Source organism: Aethalodelphis obliquidens, unplaced genomic scaffold (assembly GCF_003676395.1).
Source record: "Aethalodelphis obliquidens isolate GAN/ISIS:26980383/991018 unplaced genomic scaffold, ASM367639v1 scaffold101, whole genome shotgun sequence".
NCBI lineage: Eukaryota > Metazoa > Chordata > Mammalia > Artiodactyla > Delphinidae > Aethalodelphis > Aethalodelphis obliquidens.
This window is the reverse complement of record NW_020838045.1, coordinates 1,029,864-1,048,425: the sequence shown is the minus strand read 5'-3', so window position 1 is coordinate 1,048,425 and position 18,562 is coordinate 1,029,864.

Sequence of the window (18,562 nt, the reverse complement as noted above, 5' to 3'; positions counted from 1 at the left end):
CGAGAGGGAGCCTTGGGGTACCGGACCCCCCCAGCTGCTGCCCCTCCCAAGCGTGCAGTGGCCACCATGGCGACTGCCATAGCACGTAGGCAGAGCCCCTCGCCTTCGCTGGAGGGGTGCACCGCCGCGCGGTGGGGCCGAGCGCCCCTCTTTGCCAAAAAAAAAGAGAGGGATTACCCAAAGAAGAAAAAAAAATTGCCCATAATTTCATATCGAGAGATAGTCTATAAAGATATATTTTAAAAGTTTATTCACGGTATTTTACATTTTCTATAATATTTGTGGAAAACACTTTCTGTGTCTGTATTTTTACTTTGTTCATTTAATTTACATACAGAATTTTACTTTTTTGTAGTTAAAGCTATCATATTTATCATTCATATAAGATTTCTGAATTTGGAGTCATATTATAAAGGTTGTTTTCTCTCCAAAATTATCTTTAATATTCTTCTATTTTTTTAACCCTTAAATTTATAATATATTTACCAGGCAAAATCATAAACAGCTGGTCTGCAATTTTTCTTGGATTTTTTTTATTCATGAAGTGAAGTTTTTGTTGTTTCTATTGCTTTAGTTGTAAATGTGTGTGTTTAGAAACTTACTATTGAAATTCAGTGTCCATAAAAACAAAAACAGTGAGCTGATCATAGATACAGCTCAGTGTATTTTCAAAAACTGAACACATCATGTAACTGTCATCCAGATCAAGAAAAAGAACCACAGCAGAGACAGTACTGTGAAAAAAAAGTTGCAGAAATGCCATCTGTTCCTAAAATTCAGAAGTCCCCAACATACCTCCTTCCAGTTGCTACTCCTTCCAAAACATAACTACTATCCTAATTTTTTAACGTTCTAAGAGATAAATTTGCCAGTTTTTGAGCTTTATATAAATTGAAGCAATGAAAATAACTGCTTTTCATATGATTATTGACCATTTGGATATTCTCTTTTATAAAGTGCTTATTGAAGTCTTTTGTCTATTTTTCTATTGGGTTGTCTGTCTCTTATTGTTTCATAGCAGTTCTCTCTGTAGTTTGGACATAAGGACTTAGAAGCTTGTGCTGAACTTATCTTTTCCTATTTCTTGGCTTGCTTTTTCATTCTCTTAATAGTGTATGTTGATACCAAAAGTATGGCAATCTTAATGTACCCTATTTTATCACTTTTAAAATTTTTGATTATTGTTTTTTGTGTCCTATTTAAGAAATTGTTGTCTATTCCATGGTTATGAAGATATTCTACCACATATTCTTCTAAGCACTATATGTGTATTTTTCACTGAAGTATAATCGACATATTGTTTTAACTCTCACAGTTAGATATGCAATTCATCTACAACTAAGTTTTTTATTATGTGAGGTAGAAATCAAGTTTTTTCCTTCCTCATAAATACTCAGTTGATCCAGTACCTTTTACAAATAGGCACTTCTTTTTTAATACATTCAGTTGTCATAAATCAAGTGCTCATATATATGTGGATCTATTTCAAAGATCTCTGGTCTTTTGTATTGGCCTAATTTACTCTTCTTTTATAAATACCATATTGTCTTAATTACTGTGGTTTTTTAATCATTTCTGATATCTGGTAGTGTAGGTAATGAAATTTTGCTCTTCTTCAAGATTGCCTTGGCTATACTTGGCTCTTCATGTTTCTATATACATTTAGAGTCAGCTTGTCAATTTCCATTTTTAAAAAGCGGCAGAAATTTTGATTGGTAGTGCATTGATTCAGTAGGAGGAGACTTGACATCTTTAAAACATTCCGTTCTCCAGTCAATGAATAATTATTTAGATCTTCTTTAATTTCTCTCAGCTATATTTTGTAAGGACATCTTGCTCACATTTGTTAAATTTACTTCTGGATATTTTACTTTTTTTAGATGACTTAGTAAATGTTTTTATTAATCTCATTTTTATTTGTTTATTTAAAGGATAATATAGGAATACAAGTAATTTCTTTATCTTCAACTTGTGTCCCAGCCTTGATGATTTTACTTACTACTTGTAAATATTTTGTCTATAGATTCTTTAAAGTTTTATGTAAAACATTTTATGGTTTTTAATTGCAATTAATAACCATTTAATTCTTTCATTTGAATCCTTAGGTCTTTTTTTATTGAAGTGCAGTTTATTGACAATATTGTGTTAGTCTCAGGTGTACAGCAAAGTGATTCAGTTATATATATATATATATTTTTTTCAGATCATTTTCCATTATAGATTATTACAAGATATTGAATATAATTCCCTGTGTTATACAGTATCTCCTTCTTGCTTATCTATTTTATATATAGTAGCTTGTATCTGTTAATCCCATACTCCTAATTTATCCCTCCCCCATCCCTTTCCTCTTTGGTAACCATAAGTTTTATTTCTATGTCTGTGATTCTGTTTCTGTTTTGTGTATAGATTCATATGTATTATTTTTTAGATTCCACATGTAAGTGATAACGTATAATACTTGTCTTTGTCTAAATTATTTCATTTAGTATGATATACTCTAGGTCCATCCATTTTGCTGCAAATGGCAATATTTCATTCTTTTTCATGGCTGAGTAATATTCCATTGTATATGTATACCACATCTTCTTAAACCAATCGTCTGTTGATGGGCACTTGAGTTATTTCCATGTCCTGACTATTGTAAATAGTGCTGCTATGAACATTGGAGTGCATGTATTTTTTTCAGCTTATCGTTTTCTCCAGATATATGCCCAGGAGTGGGATTGCTGGATCATATGATAGCTCTATTTTTAGTTTTTTAAGGAACCTCCATACTGTTCTCCATAGTGGCTGCACCAGTTTACATTCCCACCAGCAGTGTAAGAAGGTTTCCTTTTCTCCACACCCTCTCCAGCGTTTATGATTTGAAGACATTTTGATGATAGCCATTCTGATCAGTGTGAGGTGATATCTCATTGTGGTTTTGATTTGCATTTCTCTAGTGATTAGCGATGTTGAGCATCTGTTCATATGCCTGTTAGCCATCTGTATGTCTTCTTTGGAAAAATGTCCAGGTCTTCTGCCCATATGCTAATTCTTGCAACCCTAGTTATGAAGGGAGTATGTAATAAAATGGTGGCAGATGGGTCGGGTTTGAAGAGTTCTGTGCACCATGATATGGAGTACTGAAGTTACTCCATAGGGACAAATAGTTTTAAATAGAGTTATAACAAAGTAGGCTTCCAAAGAAGAGTGAAAGGGGGACCTGAAGCCTTTAAGCAGCCACGCCTTAGTAATAGCGTGAACAAAGCCCGTTTTGCTTTCCAAATATCTCACCTGTAACACACACTTGGTGGCTGGCATCACCTCTAACATAGCTGGGGTGTGATGGATATTTCCTTTGCACATTGCCAGCATCTCTCTGCTTGCTTTTTACCTCAGAGGATTCTCCAAAACTGGGAGTACTTTTTCTGGGATTTCCCTGTTTTCTGTTTCACTGTTTCACTGACCCTATTTTTCTGACCCTATTTTCACTGACCCTATTCTTTCACTCCTACTTCTGAGGATCAACATTCCTGCTTTCAATTTCTTGTCTTGGGTTCTGTTCCTGAGTTCACTTAAACTAAGACATTATCTTTCTCCATTTCTTTGAAAAAAGCAGGGCTGAATAGTCCTTGATTTATTTGCAAGCTACCTGTTCTACTTAATGAAGTTTGGGTGTTCCCTATAAGCAGAGCTTAGTGCAGCTAGACTGAAAGTCTTTAGTAGTCTTTGTACAAGATAACTTGAAATGATCCCACATTTTATCGTTCATATGTGAAAAAAACTTGATAGGGTCTTCCTAAAGTTGGCAATAATTCTTTTGAATCCTTATGTCTTAATGTATGTATATATGTATGTGTCCTTACGTTTTTTTGGTTTTGTTTTGTCTTGCTTTTAAATGGCATTCTTTCTGCCTCAGGATTTTTTTAAATTGAAGTATAGTTGATTGACAATATTGTGTTAGTTTCAGGTGTACATCAAAGTGATTCAGTTATACATCTAGATATATTTTTTTCAGATTATTTTCCATTATAGATCATTATAAGGTATTGAATATAGTTCCCTGTGTTATATAATAACTCCTTGTTACTTCTCTATTTTATGTATAGCAGTTTGTATCTGTTAATCCCATACTCCTAATTAACTGTTCTATGCTACTCTAATATATAATACTCCATCTTCTTTCCCTATCTCCCTGGAGGTTTTGATTTATTTATTCATTATTGATAGTTTTATTTAATTACATTGTGATTAGTGACTATAATTTACATTATTTAAATTTTTGGAATTTCCTTAAAGTTACTTTGTGGTCTAGTATATGGTCAATGACTTTAAATGTTCCCTGTGTGCTTGAAAAAAATGCGTGTGATGAATTTATTGGATAAAATGTTCTTTATATATTCTGTACCTCAAATTTAAAACTGTTAAGATGTCCTGCATTTTATAGATGTTTTACCTGCTTGATCTATCTGTTCAGAGAGGCATACTAAATATATTAAGGATTTCTATGTATAGGATCATGTTATTATCAAACAGTAACAGTTTTACTTCTTCCCTTCCAATTTGGATGCCTTTTATTTTTTTTTCTTTTCTGACTTACGGTGGCTAGGACTTCCAACTGTATGTTAAATAGCAGTAGCAAGAGTGGACATCCTTGTCTTGTTCCTGATCCTAGAGAAAAAGCTTTCAGTTAGTTACCATTGACTGTGATGTTAGCTTTGGATCTGTCATAAATGGCCTTTATTATGTTCTCTCTATACCCACTTTATTGAGAGTTTTTAATCATAAATGGATGTTGAATTTTGCCAAATGCTTTTTCTCCATCTATTGAGATGATCATGTGATTTTTATCCTTCGTTTTGTTAATGTGGTGTATCACTTTGATTGATTTGCGTATATTGAACCCTGGAATAAATCCCACTTGATCATGATGTATGCTCTTTTTTATGCATTATTAAATTCATTTATTTAATATTTTTGCATCTGTATTCATCAAAGATATTGGCCTGTAATTTTGTTTTTTTGTGGTGTTTTTGGTTTTGGTTTTGGTTTTGGTTTTGGTTTTGGTCTTGGCTTCATAGAATGAGTTTGGAAGTGTTCCCTTCTCTGATTTTTTGGAAAGTTTGAGAAGGATAGGTGTTGACTCTTCTTTAAATGTTTGGTAGAATTCCCCTGTAGAGCTGTCTGGTCCTGGACTTTTGTTTGTTGGGAGTTTTTTGATTAATGATTCAATTTCAATACTAGTAATTGGTCTGTTCAGAATTACTGTCAATTTCTCCCTTTATGCCTGTTAATATTTGCTTTGTATATTTAGGTGCTCCTATATTCGGTAAATATGTGTTTACAAATGATATATCCTCTTCTTGGATTGACCTCTTTATAGTTATATAATTCCCTTCTTTGTCTCTTGTTATAGACTTTAAAAAAATCTACTTTGTCTGATATGAGTATTGCTACCCCAACTTTCTTTTTATTTCCATTTTCATGGAATATCTTTTTCCATCCTTTCACTTTCAGTCTCTCTGTGTCTTTACCTCTGAAATGATTCTCTTGTAAGTAGCATATAGATGGGTCTTTTTAAAATTCAGTCAGCCACCCTATGTCTTTTGATTGGAGCATTTAGTCCATTTACATTTAAAATGATTATTGGTAGGTATGTACATATTGACGTTTTGTTACTTGTTTTCTGGTTGTGTTTTTAGTTCTCTGTTTTGTCCTTCTTTTTTAGTCTCTTCCCTTGTGGCTTGATGATTTTCTTTAATATTATGTTTGTGTTCTTTTTTAATTTTTTGTATGTATTGTAGGTTTTTGATATGTGGTTATCATGAGTTTCATATATACCAACCTATAAATATACCTACTTGTCTTAAACTGATAGTTGTTTAAGTTCAAGCATATTCTCAAAGTTCTACCTTTTTTACCATGCCCCCATATTTTATATTTTGGTGTCATATTTTACATCTTTATGTGTATCCCTGAACTGTTTATTGTAGTTATATTTGATGTACAATTTTTGTTTTTATACTATCTTATTTAACTGGTTGACCAACTGCCTTACTATATATTTATCTTTACCAGTGAGATTTTTTCCTTCAAACATTTTCTTATTTCTTGCTATGGCCTTTTCTTTTACACTTAAAGGAGACCTTTTATCATTTCTTGCAAGCTGGTTTAGTGGTGCTGAACCTTTTTAGTTTTTGCCTGTCTGGAAAACTCTTTATCTTTCCTTCAATTTTGAATGACAACCTTGCTGGGTAGAGTATACTTGGTTGTAGGTTTTTTTCTTTTCAGCATTTTAAATATATCATGCCACGCCCTTCTGCCTTGCTTGCAAAGTTTCTGCTGAAAAATCAGCTGATGGCCTTATGGGGATTCCACATACATGTGACTCTTTGTTTTTCTCTTGTTGCTTTTAAAGTTCTCTCTTTAACTTTTGCCATTTTGTTATACTTTGGTGTGGGTTCATCTTATATGGGATTTTCTGTGCTTCCTAGAACTGGATATCTGTTTCCTTCTTCAGGTTAGGGATGTTTTCAGCCATAATTTCATCAAGTAAGTTTTCTACCCTTTTCTCTCTCTCTTCTCCCTCTGGGACCCCTATAATGCGAGTGTTAGTATGCTTGATATTATGTGAGAGGTCCGTTAAACAATCGTAATTAAACATTTTTCTTTTCTTTTGGCTGCTCTGATTGGCTGATTTCCACTATTCTGTCTTCCAGGTTGCTTATGCATTCTTCTGTATCACCAAATCTGCTATTAATTCCTTCTAGTGTATTTTTCATTTCAGTTATTTATATTTTACAGTTCTTTGTTGAAATTTTTATTATGTTCCTCTATTCTTTTCCCGAGTTCAGTGAGCATTTGTGTTGCATTGCTTTGAATTCTGTATCAGGTAAATTACTTACCTCAGTTTCATTAGGGTTTCTTGTTATCTGGGGTTTCATCTTTTTTTGTTTGGAACCTACTCCTCTATCTTCTTTTTGTTTGACTTTCTCTGTATGAAATTAGGTGAAACAATTGTTTATCTAATTGTCTTGATAGTGTATCCTTGTGTGGAAGCATCCCTATGTAGTCTTGGTGTGTCCAGTGGATTTGGTGGGAGAGCTGAATTTGAAGTCAGCACTGGCCACATCTCCTCAGGTGCATTGTCAGCTGCCATCTTGGTGGAGTGTAAGGCTGGAGTTAGAGAGACCAGAGCCTGAGCCAGGTGTGTGTGGTTGTTTTTCCCAGGCTCAATGGCAGGCATCACCCTAATGAGGTTGGGGCCAAGGTCCGAGGGGCTAGAGCTGCAAATATGAGCTAGCTCCCTGGTGCAATGGTGGTCCCTGCCTTGGTTGGGGTTGGAGCTGTACCCCAGGAAGTAGAGCCACAAATCTGAGCTAGCTCCATTTCTCCCCTGTACAGATAGCAGTCTGTGCCTTGGTCAGGAGCAGTGCCAGAGCAGGAGGGGATGGAGCAGGAGCTTGGTACAGTCTAAGGGGCATTCTGGGGTGGTCCTGGTAGGCCAACTGGAGCATCAGGCAGTTTTCAATCTGCGGCTTTCACACTAGGACTGAGAGCAAGTCTGTGCACATGCAGAGTCTCTATTTTCTACAGCCCTCTAGTAAACCCCACTGGTTTTCGAACCAGCCAAGGGGGCTCATCTTCCTAGTTCTGGACCCCAGGGCTGGGCTACCACATACGGAGTTTGAATCCCTCACTTCTTAGGAAGGATTCCCGAGCCTGTGATATCCTCCTCCTCTTCTGGTTCAACTGCCAGGGGTGTGGGTCCTAACTAGATCTTTTCTCCTCCCCTCCTTCCAGACTCTGTGTGGTTCTTTCTTTGTAACCTTGGTTGTAGAAGAGCCATTCTGCTAGTCTTCAGGTTGTTTTCAGAGAGAGTTGCTCTATATGTAGTTGTAGTTTTGATTTGTTCATGTGGGGAGATGAGTTCAGGGTCTTCCTAGTCTGCCATTTTGATCCTTCCTCTCCTGGAATTCATCTTTTGGTCACATAGCCTCTGAGCCTATCATAGGCATTATTTGCCTTTCAACTGCTGGCAAAGGAGAGCATGTAGTATTGCAAGTAGTGCTTTCACCTATTTGGATTTCTGTCTTCTCCAGGATATTGGCTCTCTATTTCCTCATGATCTTGTAGGTTTTCCGATTGTATTTTTTTTCTTGTCCAGATCTTTTAGTTATGCTTATTGGGGTGCAGGTTATGGATTATGCAGTCTATCATTTCAATCAACTTTAGGGGACTTTTTTAGTCATGATCTTATAATATCGACACATGAGTGTTGGCAAAGAGTGTATGTTCCATCTCTAATTAGGCTTCCCCTGCATGTAAATTTTCTAGGGCAAAAACTATGTATGAAACTTTCTCTGGAAAGTACAGAAATTGGTGCAAGTTTAGCAAGGATTATTTATTCAATAATATGTAAGAAAGCTCTTTGTAAGTTTCTGAGCCATCAAATTGTGTTTCCTTTCTTTTTGACTGTGAAAAGATTTATTATTGTTAGGTTAATCCTCTTAAATGTAAATATTGAAATATATAACAATAAAAAGGCTAAGCAAAAAGCTTAAACCCACTTGGCTGCAGCAGGATAGATGGTTATTCATGTCTGCCTCTAGAAAACCATACTATAAACAATGCTAGAACCAACTGGAAAAAAAAAACAACCTGACATACTGGAAATACTGCACCATGGTGCACTTCTTAGCTGATCATTTAATTACTTTAATTCAACAACTTTTACTAAATATCTATATGTGGCAGGCACCATCCTATGTACTGGGGATATAGAACATGCTGTCCCTGTTCTCAAAGACACCAAAGTCCCATGGTAGCAACTGTCTAATAGATACTTGTGCAACAGTGTGGTGAGTTATCTGGTAGAGACAATGATATTAAGTTCTCAGAGTCCTGGGGGTAAAAGGATTGATTGACAGCATCACAGCTTTGAAAAATTAGTGTGTCTTTCCCCTCATCCCAGCTAAGGATGCGCATAAAAGCCAATTCCATGTGCAATTCCTCCTTTCTTCTCTCCTCTGTTTCCCAAGAGAGAATGGCATCATTCCTAAGTTTCCTCCACTACTGCATCTTTATTTTTGAATAGAATCCCTAAATGATTCCAATAAAAAAAGCCATGGGAAGAAATGACATGTACAAATATGGAAAAAAGAGGTGAAAGTAAACAAATACATATTTTTGAAAAACCGTCAAAGAAAGAATAATGCATCAAGGAGATGGCAGCTATTGTTTCTTTTCTGTGACAATCTTACAGCCTTCAAAATAACTTTCAAATACATTGATGAAACAATTCAAATTTTATTTCCTTTTATCCATTATGAAAATTTACATGCTGATCCCATTTAAAACTTTACTGATAATTGAAATTCTTGATATTGAGTTTATTGTTATACAATATCTTGAATTCAAATTCTCTAAAAAATTGAACCTTCATGTAAAAGTGAGTTTTTTGAAATAAACTAACTCATGGCATTATTTCAGCTCAAAAGTTTATAAAGTATGTTGTTTGAATAACTTTAATTAATTTTAATGAAATTTAGTCCTAGAGAAGTTGGATATATTAGCAAAAGGCTTTGATTATTTAAATAAAGATAAAAGGCCAACATTTTAAGGACAGTACAGATTCAAAACAAATCTACTTCAACAAATAAAGGAATATGAAACCAAATTATCTGTAATCCTTCACTGAAACAAAAAAAAGAAAAGTAATAAAATGAGTTCACTTAGATCAATGCTGGTACTCCAACTAGTCATGTATTCTAACATATTAATTTCCTTCCATTCTTCTTCTGAAAGTATTAGCAAAGGAATCTCATTTTAAAATATACTTGCATCTGTTAATTTCAGTCTGCCTTCCCAATAAAATATGAAAATGAGCTTTTAAAATATTAACATTAGTCTAAGACAAGTATATTAAAAATATAGGTTTATATATTAAAAAGTACAAAAACAGTTTGGTTGAGAGTTACTTTATTTTCATCATATCTGTGTTTACTTATATATCCTGAGGACTTTTGATGAAAATATACTTTTAAAGTATGAAAGCTTTTCTAATACTCATAACCTCATAAAATGTTCTTCTGCGACCACTAATTATGTATCATTTATCAAAGATAAATAAATTAAGCTCAATGATTTTCTGGTATATATGAGGCAATCCACTTTATACATCTAGGCTGAGAATTAAGATACACAAATCAATATATATGAACTTTTGTACGTCCCTTTTTATAGTTATTTCATTTACTAGATATTAAAGTGCTCTTTTTTTTTTTTTTTTGGCGGTACGCGGGCCTCTCACTGTTGTGGCCTCTCCTGTTATAGAGCACAGGCTCCGGACGCGCAGGCCCAGCGGCCATGGCTCACGGGCCCAGGCGCCCTGCGGCACGTGGGATCTTCCCGGACCGGGGCACGAACCCGTGTCCCCTGCATCGGCAGGCAGACTCTCAACCACTGCGCCACCAAGGAAGCCCTAAAGTGCTTTTTTAGTGGGAAGATAGAAGTATTAGATATAAAGAGGAGCAGAAGGAAATGTTAATGTCTTTATTTTCAACTTACACTTGTTTCTTATAATGATGACTTAAAAAAAAGAATTCTTTTAAAAGAAATTTTTTTTGGCTGCATTGGGTCTTTACTGCTGCTTGCAGGCTTTCTCTAGTTGCAGCGAGCGGAGGCTACTCTACGTTGCAGTGGCTTCCCTTGTTGCAGAGCATGGGTCCTAGGCATGCGGGCTTCAGGAGTTGTGGCACACAGGCTCAGGAGTTGTGCCTCAGGGGCTCTAGAGCGCAGGCTCAGTAGTTGTGGCGCACGGACTTAGTTGCTCCACGGCATGTGGGATCTTCCTGGACCAGGGCTCGAACCCGTGTCCCCTGCATTGGTAGGCGGATTCTTAACCACTGCGCCACCAGGGAAGTTCTTATAATGATAACTTTTGAATGATTTCTGCTCCATCTCCTGTGTAGCTGATTATTAAATAATAGTTTTAATTAAAAAATATATATCAGCTAGGGACCAGGCATAGAAAGAATTTAAGCTATGGAGTTCAATAGAGGGAATTTAATACTGGGAATATAATGTTCAAAAAGTGTTAGAAGAACTGAAAGGGCAAACAAGGGACTACAAGGCAGTTTGGCTATTAGCCAGGAGGATTACTATCACTGTTAGCAGTTTACCATTGCTAAACTTAGTGCTAGAGAGTCAAGGATAGGAAACAGTGGCACAAAGGAATGGGAGTAAAGGCCTTCTGATAGGAACTGGGACTTAGGATGGAGGAGAGTTGCTGGAAGTTACAATGACAAGGAGATGCAGCCACATCAAGATGGCAATCTAAAGCAGAGAGGTGGGAGAAATACCCTAGAATCTGGTTTCCACTCTCCACTCACCCTCAAATATTCTGATTCTGGCTCCCATGGGCAGAACTCAGTTAGTCACTAATTGGTAAGGGAGCATGGGCTATGTAGTCGTGGGGCTCGGTCCCCTGAGACACAGAGTACAGCAGGAGAAAAGAAGGACGTGGCCCTTAGAGCATATTGGCCAATAAACAGATCAATACATTCTAAATAGTTAGTACCTCTAATGGCATTCTTTTCTAGCATAACATCACATTCTAAAATTTGTACAAGGTTGGAAAATAACCAGACTACAGATGACAAACTCAATACGTATAGGGGTTCAAGGTAGTGTGGGAAGTCTTGAAAATATAAAAATGAAACAATGCACCAAAAAAGTATTTGAAAAAGGAAGTATTAACTCTACTTAAAAATGAACAAATGGAAAATATAATGATCCTTGCTTAACGCAATGATGAATACCTTTGTATTATCTATATTACAAAACAATGAATTTGCATCTAACTCTGAAATTTGACAAAAGTGATGTTGCTACCATGTTTCTTGGAATTGCACTGCTAGTCCTGGCATATGGAATAATGTGGGAAAACAAAATGAGATATAGCTATTGTAAAATAGTAAAGAAAATTACCATTATTTGCAAAAGATATTATCTGCATAAAAACTCAGAAAATTGTCTAAAAAAGTTATCACAACTTAAAATGCATTTTATTATTAAGAATAAAAAGTAAATATTGTGAAAAATTCTATGTATTATCAAAAGTAACATAGAAATATAATGAAAAATATACTCCATTCATAACAATAACAAAAAGTTGGTAATACTCTGGTATAAAACATGGATGTGAACTTCATGAAAATTTCTATACACTTTATACTTTATGAGTAAATAGACTCATATCAGGCTTGTGATAGTTAACTTTAACTGGTCAACTTGACTGGCCACAGGGTGCCCAGATTAAATATAATTTCTTTGATGTCTGTGACACTGTTTCCTAATGAGATTAGCATTTGAATTGGAAGACTCAGTAAAGTAATTGCCCTGTCCAACATGAGTGAGCATCATCCAATCCAATGAAGACTTCACTAGAACAAAAAAAGGTAGAGGAAGGAGGAATTCAGCTTTTTACACTTCCCTCTATCACCTTACCTTACTGCTTCAACTAGGACATCTCATCTCATCTTCTCTGGCTCATAGACTGGGATTTATACCATCTACTTCCCTGGTTTTGAGGCTTAAGACTCAGACTGAATTACACTACCAGTTTCCCTGAGTCTCCAGTTTGCAGATGGCAGATCATGGGAGTTCTCAACCTCCAGAATCATATGAGCCAATTCCTCATAGTAAATTTTCTCTCTCTGTCTCTATACATACACACATATAATTATTTAGTTACATATTATATATAAATGTATATGTTTTATATATAATTACATACTTATACATATTATATATAAACCATAATAAAATTGTCAATTAAGAAAATAGCCTATTTTTAGATGAGGGTTATTGGTAGATAGAAATCTGATGGTTCCTATTAATAGCAGATTCAGAAGTGCTGAAAGTGAAACTAACACCAGAAGTAAGCAGATCTTCTCAAGGAAACAGCAGGAGGATTAAGCTGAGAGTCAACAGATATCAAAGCCAGACTGAGCTGTGGGTCAATTGTCAAAATAATTATTTTAAGGAACTTTATTGAGAACACTTGGGATGTGTGCTCTTTTGTCTATAGCTCATAAACACAACAGCTGGCTGTAGTAATTTTGTCCTCAGGATGAAGTTCAAGAAGTTTTTTGGGATAAAATAGTCTGTTCTGGGACAAGGTTGCTAGTAAGTGTAATGTGGCTTAGGAAGAAAGCTAAGCTGAAGTTGAGACAGTCCTCAAAGGAATATGAAACGAAAATGTTGGATGAAAGGGAAAGAAAATATTAGATATTTTCATTCCCAGAGTAAAACTCCTTGGTTTAGCAGTTATGAAGACTTTGGGCATGCTTGCTTGCCTGCTCACCATCCATACAAAGGTCATTAACTGCCACAGACTATAACTTGTTTACTTACACAGATCAGTGGTCAGCCTTAATTATGGGAAGGTCCTATTGGCGAAACACAACCACCACCATTGTGGAATCCAGCATGCTGTGTACCAATGCCAATTAATGCTGTACTTCATTTATGAATATTAATAGATCAACACACATGACAATACATTTGAGGAAAACACGAACTGTGAAGGAGATGGACAGAGAAGAACGAAGAGAATAACAGAATTAACAGACCAAAAATTTCAGAGAAAAAAATAATTCAAAGAAGAGAAAATAAATTAAACTTAATTCATATCCTGAGAGAAAACTGAGATGAATATTGCTTCCATAAAACAAGAATAATTGGCCATGAAAACAAAAAAAATCTGAGATGTAGACTACATTCTTGGAAATTTAAAATTCAGTGGACTGACTAAATTACAAATGTACATAATTTATGTTTGAATTGCAGATCTAGAAATTCTCTCATAATAAATGAGATAAAGTCAAGGAAAAATGTGTGACATGGTACACAGATTCAGGTAACCCCAGAAAATAGAGGAACTAATCAACTGACAAAAAAGTTCTTGAACTATGGAAAGACATAAATTTTCAGATTTAAATGGCCCATTCACTGCCCAGCAGGATAAATAAAATAAGACTACACTTAGAAAATTTCATCATCAACATGAAACTAAAACTCCTACAGATTTCAAAGAGAAAAAGAAATTTTGTTTACAAGGAAAGGAGAACTGTAAGGAGGTAATATTCTCATCAAAAGTATAAGCTGTTCAAAAGAAAAAAAGAATATATTTAAATTTTTATGAAAAATAAATATTTTGAAACTAGAATTCTATATCCAATCATATCATTAATCAGCCATGCCTGTCAAATAAATATATTTTCAGGTACTTAAGAACAGATAAATCTAATACCTATGAAAAATTATAAAACACACTAACGTCAGAGTATGATCTAGAAAATTAGAAATAAATGAAAATCCATTATATGTTTATATATAACATATATTTTTTTCCTTTCAGCAGGAAACAGTAATGATTCGAGGGCTAGTCAGTTGTACTACTTAATTCTGTGATAATAAACATTTGAGTAGTTGACTGGAAAGTGCTGTTTTTTGCTTTTCATGGTTTAATATCAACACATAGAGAAAATCTTTAAGAATTATAGGGAAATGAGTATAAATACTATAAATGTCACATTAAAAATATATAATGTGCAAAAATTGGGAAGTATGGAAAAAAGAGGTGCAAAGAAGGGAACACGTTAATTCTAATTTCCTCTTTTAATAACAGGCATTTATTTTCTAGAGGTGAGGTATTATGTAAATCAAGTACATTGTTTAAATTAAAAAAAAAATCAGAAGAACTAAAAAGAATACTGTGAATACAGGTAGGGGGTAAAGTAAATGCAATACACCCTCTATTTTCCTAGAGAAGAGATAATAAAACTGTATACATTTTGTATTTGGTAAAGAAAACTATGTTTGAAATTATAACGGTAATTACTGTAAGAGGTAAACTAAAAAACCATTAACCATGGATGACTCTAAATTGTGCATAAGGGTGTGTGTGTGTGTATGTGTGTGTGTGTGTGTGTGTGTGTGTGTGTGTGTGTGGTATGAGAAAGAAGACTTTTTAAAAAAAATCCTAGTCTCTTCTGTAATGTTTTCTTCAATATGTACATGTAGTCTCTTCATAAAACATAATTTGATAAGGTTTGAACTTACTAATAATGTGTCAAAAAACTGTCTTATTTAAACCGTGTGATACCAGTTCCATGATGAACAAATGGACTATGCGGAAAAAAGAGAAGTTCCTGATAGAGTCTAACAGAGTGTCAGGGAAGGGAAGTGTTATTAAGTAAAAATTGCCAGCATACTTAGAAAAGCAATAAATATAGAGGTATTCCTTATGAAACAAATATGAATATATTTTTAGTGTGGGGAAGAATTTTCTATGTATGAACACAATAGTTAGTGACAGAATGGTAAATATTGTTAAATGTAGTTTAAATAAAAACATAAAAATAGAGAGCAAATATAAACACATAAAATATATTCTTATCAAAATGAGTAAAGGACGCTATCATTATTAAAGAACACTTATAAAGCAAAAGAAACCTACTTTCATATAAATAATTGGGACATGAACTGACAATTTATGAAAGAATATAGATGACCAAGTAAATATATGAAAAAAATATTCAATTTCAGTAATGCCCACATATTTTTTTTAATTCCATTTAGGATCATTGGATTGGGAAATTTAAAAATTATAAACATATTTTTGGCAATCAGCATTCTTTTCACTTTCTTGTAGGGGTGTATGTAAGCATAACCTTCCTGAAAATCCATTTTAAATGAATTTTTAAGAGCCTTAACAAAGGCATTTCTCATCAGTCCTGTGAAATATAAAGAAATGAAGTCAAAAGCATGCAAAAAATGGCCATTATACTATTATACTCTTTATAATAGCAAAATAGTGGAAATAGCTTCTCCAAGAAATGAAAGTGTTTAAATAAATTAAGAAAAATCTATTTTCTTAAGGAAGTAGAAACTGAAGCAAGGATTAAGTTGCTTAAGTTTCACTCAGGAGATGTCAGCCCAGTGTATTGGGGGTGAGGAAAAAAAGGAAATGAGTTAAGATTCAAAGCAATGTCAAGCAGTGCATTGCTGCATTTGCTACTGCTTCAAATAAGCCACAGAGACAGAGGAGATCATTCTGGAGGCATGTTTACTTAGCATATAGAAGGGAAGGGTAGTCAGTCCTGGGAGTGGACCACCAAAGAAAGGAGGGATACTTATCTGCCCTGCTGTCTTCCGTTTCTTATTTCCTGCTGGCCAAAGTCCATCTCGGGGTGGCTAATCCCCCTCTAATTTGGTGAACACTCTGGAAGCTGGATTCTGCTCTTCACAATGTATTGTTTCATCCAAGTTCAAAAAGGGGATGAATAATCTGGAATGGCTTGGCCACCAGCCAGGAAAGTGAAAGAAGGAGATGGTCAAGGAAATATGAAAAGGCACACAAGGCTGGAGTCCCAGTAAAATCTAGATGGATAATGATCATGGAATCCTTACAATCATATTTTCTAAAAATAAAGAATAGCACAGAAATGTTCATGGAACTATGTTAAATTTTAGAAAAGAGGGGGAAAATGGCTGTAAGTATATGTTAGGGACCCAAGATCATGAGATAGATATATGAATATATAGTGGGAGATTCTGATGGATATATCAATAATCTAGAAGCAAATTTACTAACAATATGTTGCTTCCCATGTAAGATGACTTTTAGCTTAAGATTATTTTTCCAAATAGTGCCTGCAGTGTTCAAAAATTTTACCATGACTTTGTATTACTTTTATAGTTAGAGTTAACCTGAAGCATATATTTTAAAAAACACAACTAAAGTAGTTACAATGGGATCTGATTTTGCTAATTTTAATAATCTTTCAATATACATATTAAATTTCAGGAAACTTCAGACACCAGAATAAAGACTCCATGGGGATGCATAAAATACAGAGTTTAAAAACCAGTTGATGGGACAGATGTTCCTTTTCCATCGCGTCAGATGAAAATAACATTATACCTTTTATAGGAAGCATTTTTTTGAGTAAAGCTCTCTAAATAAATCATCTATGTAAGTTTGGCATAATAGATAAAATAAGAAATTATTTCACATTTGTGGTCTCAAGAACCTTTAAAAACACAAAATAAGATCATTTGTCAGTTGTAGTTATGCTTTTAGTAAAATAATCTCTGGTACTTTAGATTATGTTAAAGAACTGGACAAAATTCAGGGGCATTGAATGAAGGTGTATTGTGTATAATTTACTGTTAGATGACAAATGGAAAAGGAGACCAAACATTTTAGCGTTTTTATAGTTTAACCAATTCTATATTCTTCCACCTTTATTTTGATCAGATTTACACAAAATTAAGCTTTTAAAGCAAAACAAAAGCTAGCCTTTTGCTTAGATGTTTTTTGAATTAGATAGTGAGAATAATTTTTGAATGTCAGTAAAATTTTCTAAAGACTGGTTACAGGTGTTTATTTTGTTTTGTTTTCAATTTGTTTGATTTGTTTTCTGAAATTTCACCAGCACACCAAGAGCCCTAGATAATGCTTCTGAAGCAGGGGGAAATGAATGGGTAACAAAAAGAGAGATCATAATAATAACAGCAAATATGTGAAGAAAACTTCATAATTGTCAGCTATAGTTCTCAGTGCTTCACACACATTAGTAACTCATTTAAGATGGAGAAAATTCTGTGAAGTGAATATTATTATTGTCATTCCTGTTTTACAGAGAAACAGCTAGTGAGTAGAAGATACAGGATTTGAACTAAAAAGACTGTGTCCAAAGGCTCCTCTACTAACCATTATAACACCTACTACCTTTCACTGTCATTTGGCAGTTGCTGGAAAATCAAAATTATACATTTCATAGAAAATATTCTGCCATGAAGAATCTCTTCCACTTTGCTCTGGTGCAGATGCCTAATTATTGCTGGCTGTTTATGTTACAGATATCTACAGAGCTGAGATCTTACATCTGCTTTATGGTCCTTCTTTCTATGAAGTACTACCCAAACCATGAAAAAGAAGTAATGATGTTGATTTGCCTCATTGCTCTGTTTTATTTCTTCGTACACTTTTCGTAGGTAATGCTACTAAATATTCTAACCTTTTAGTCTTTTATTGTATTTTACCATTCCAAGATTTAATGTCAGAACATATGACATTGATGTAGGCAAATTTGGCAATAACATGTCTACAGTTTACAGAGTTTGAATTTTCAATTTACTATTCATTTCAGAGAAAGAAAACTTATAATTTATCATGTTTTTTCTAAAGTCATACACTTTACTACCAATACATGCAAATCATCTAAGAAAGTATGTAACTTTTATTTATGCAATAAATAAAATTATAAATTTATAGTTCTAAATTATCATGAAATTACAAAGCTCTAAAGTTAAGTGTAGTGATAATTTCAGAAACAAATGCTTGGTAATTCCTTTTAATTTAAATACAGAGAGGAAGATAAAATAAGATTGAAATAAAGTGATAGAAGTAAAATAATAGTTCCAGAGACTGGCATGGCACTCACATCTTCAATATAATCTGACTGGAGAACTGAAAGAAAATTAGGTAATATCAAATAAATCA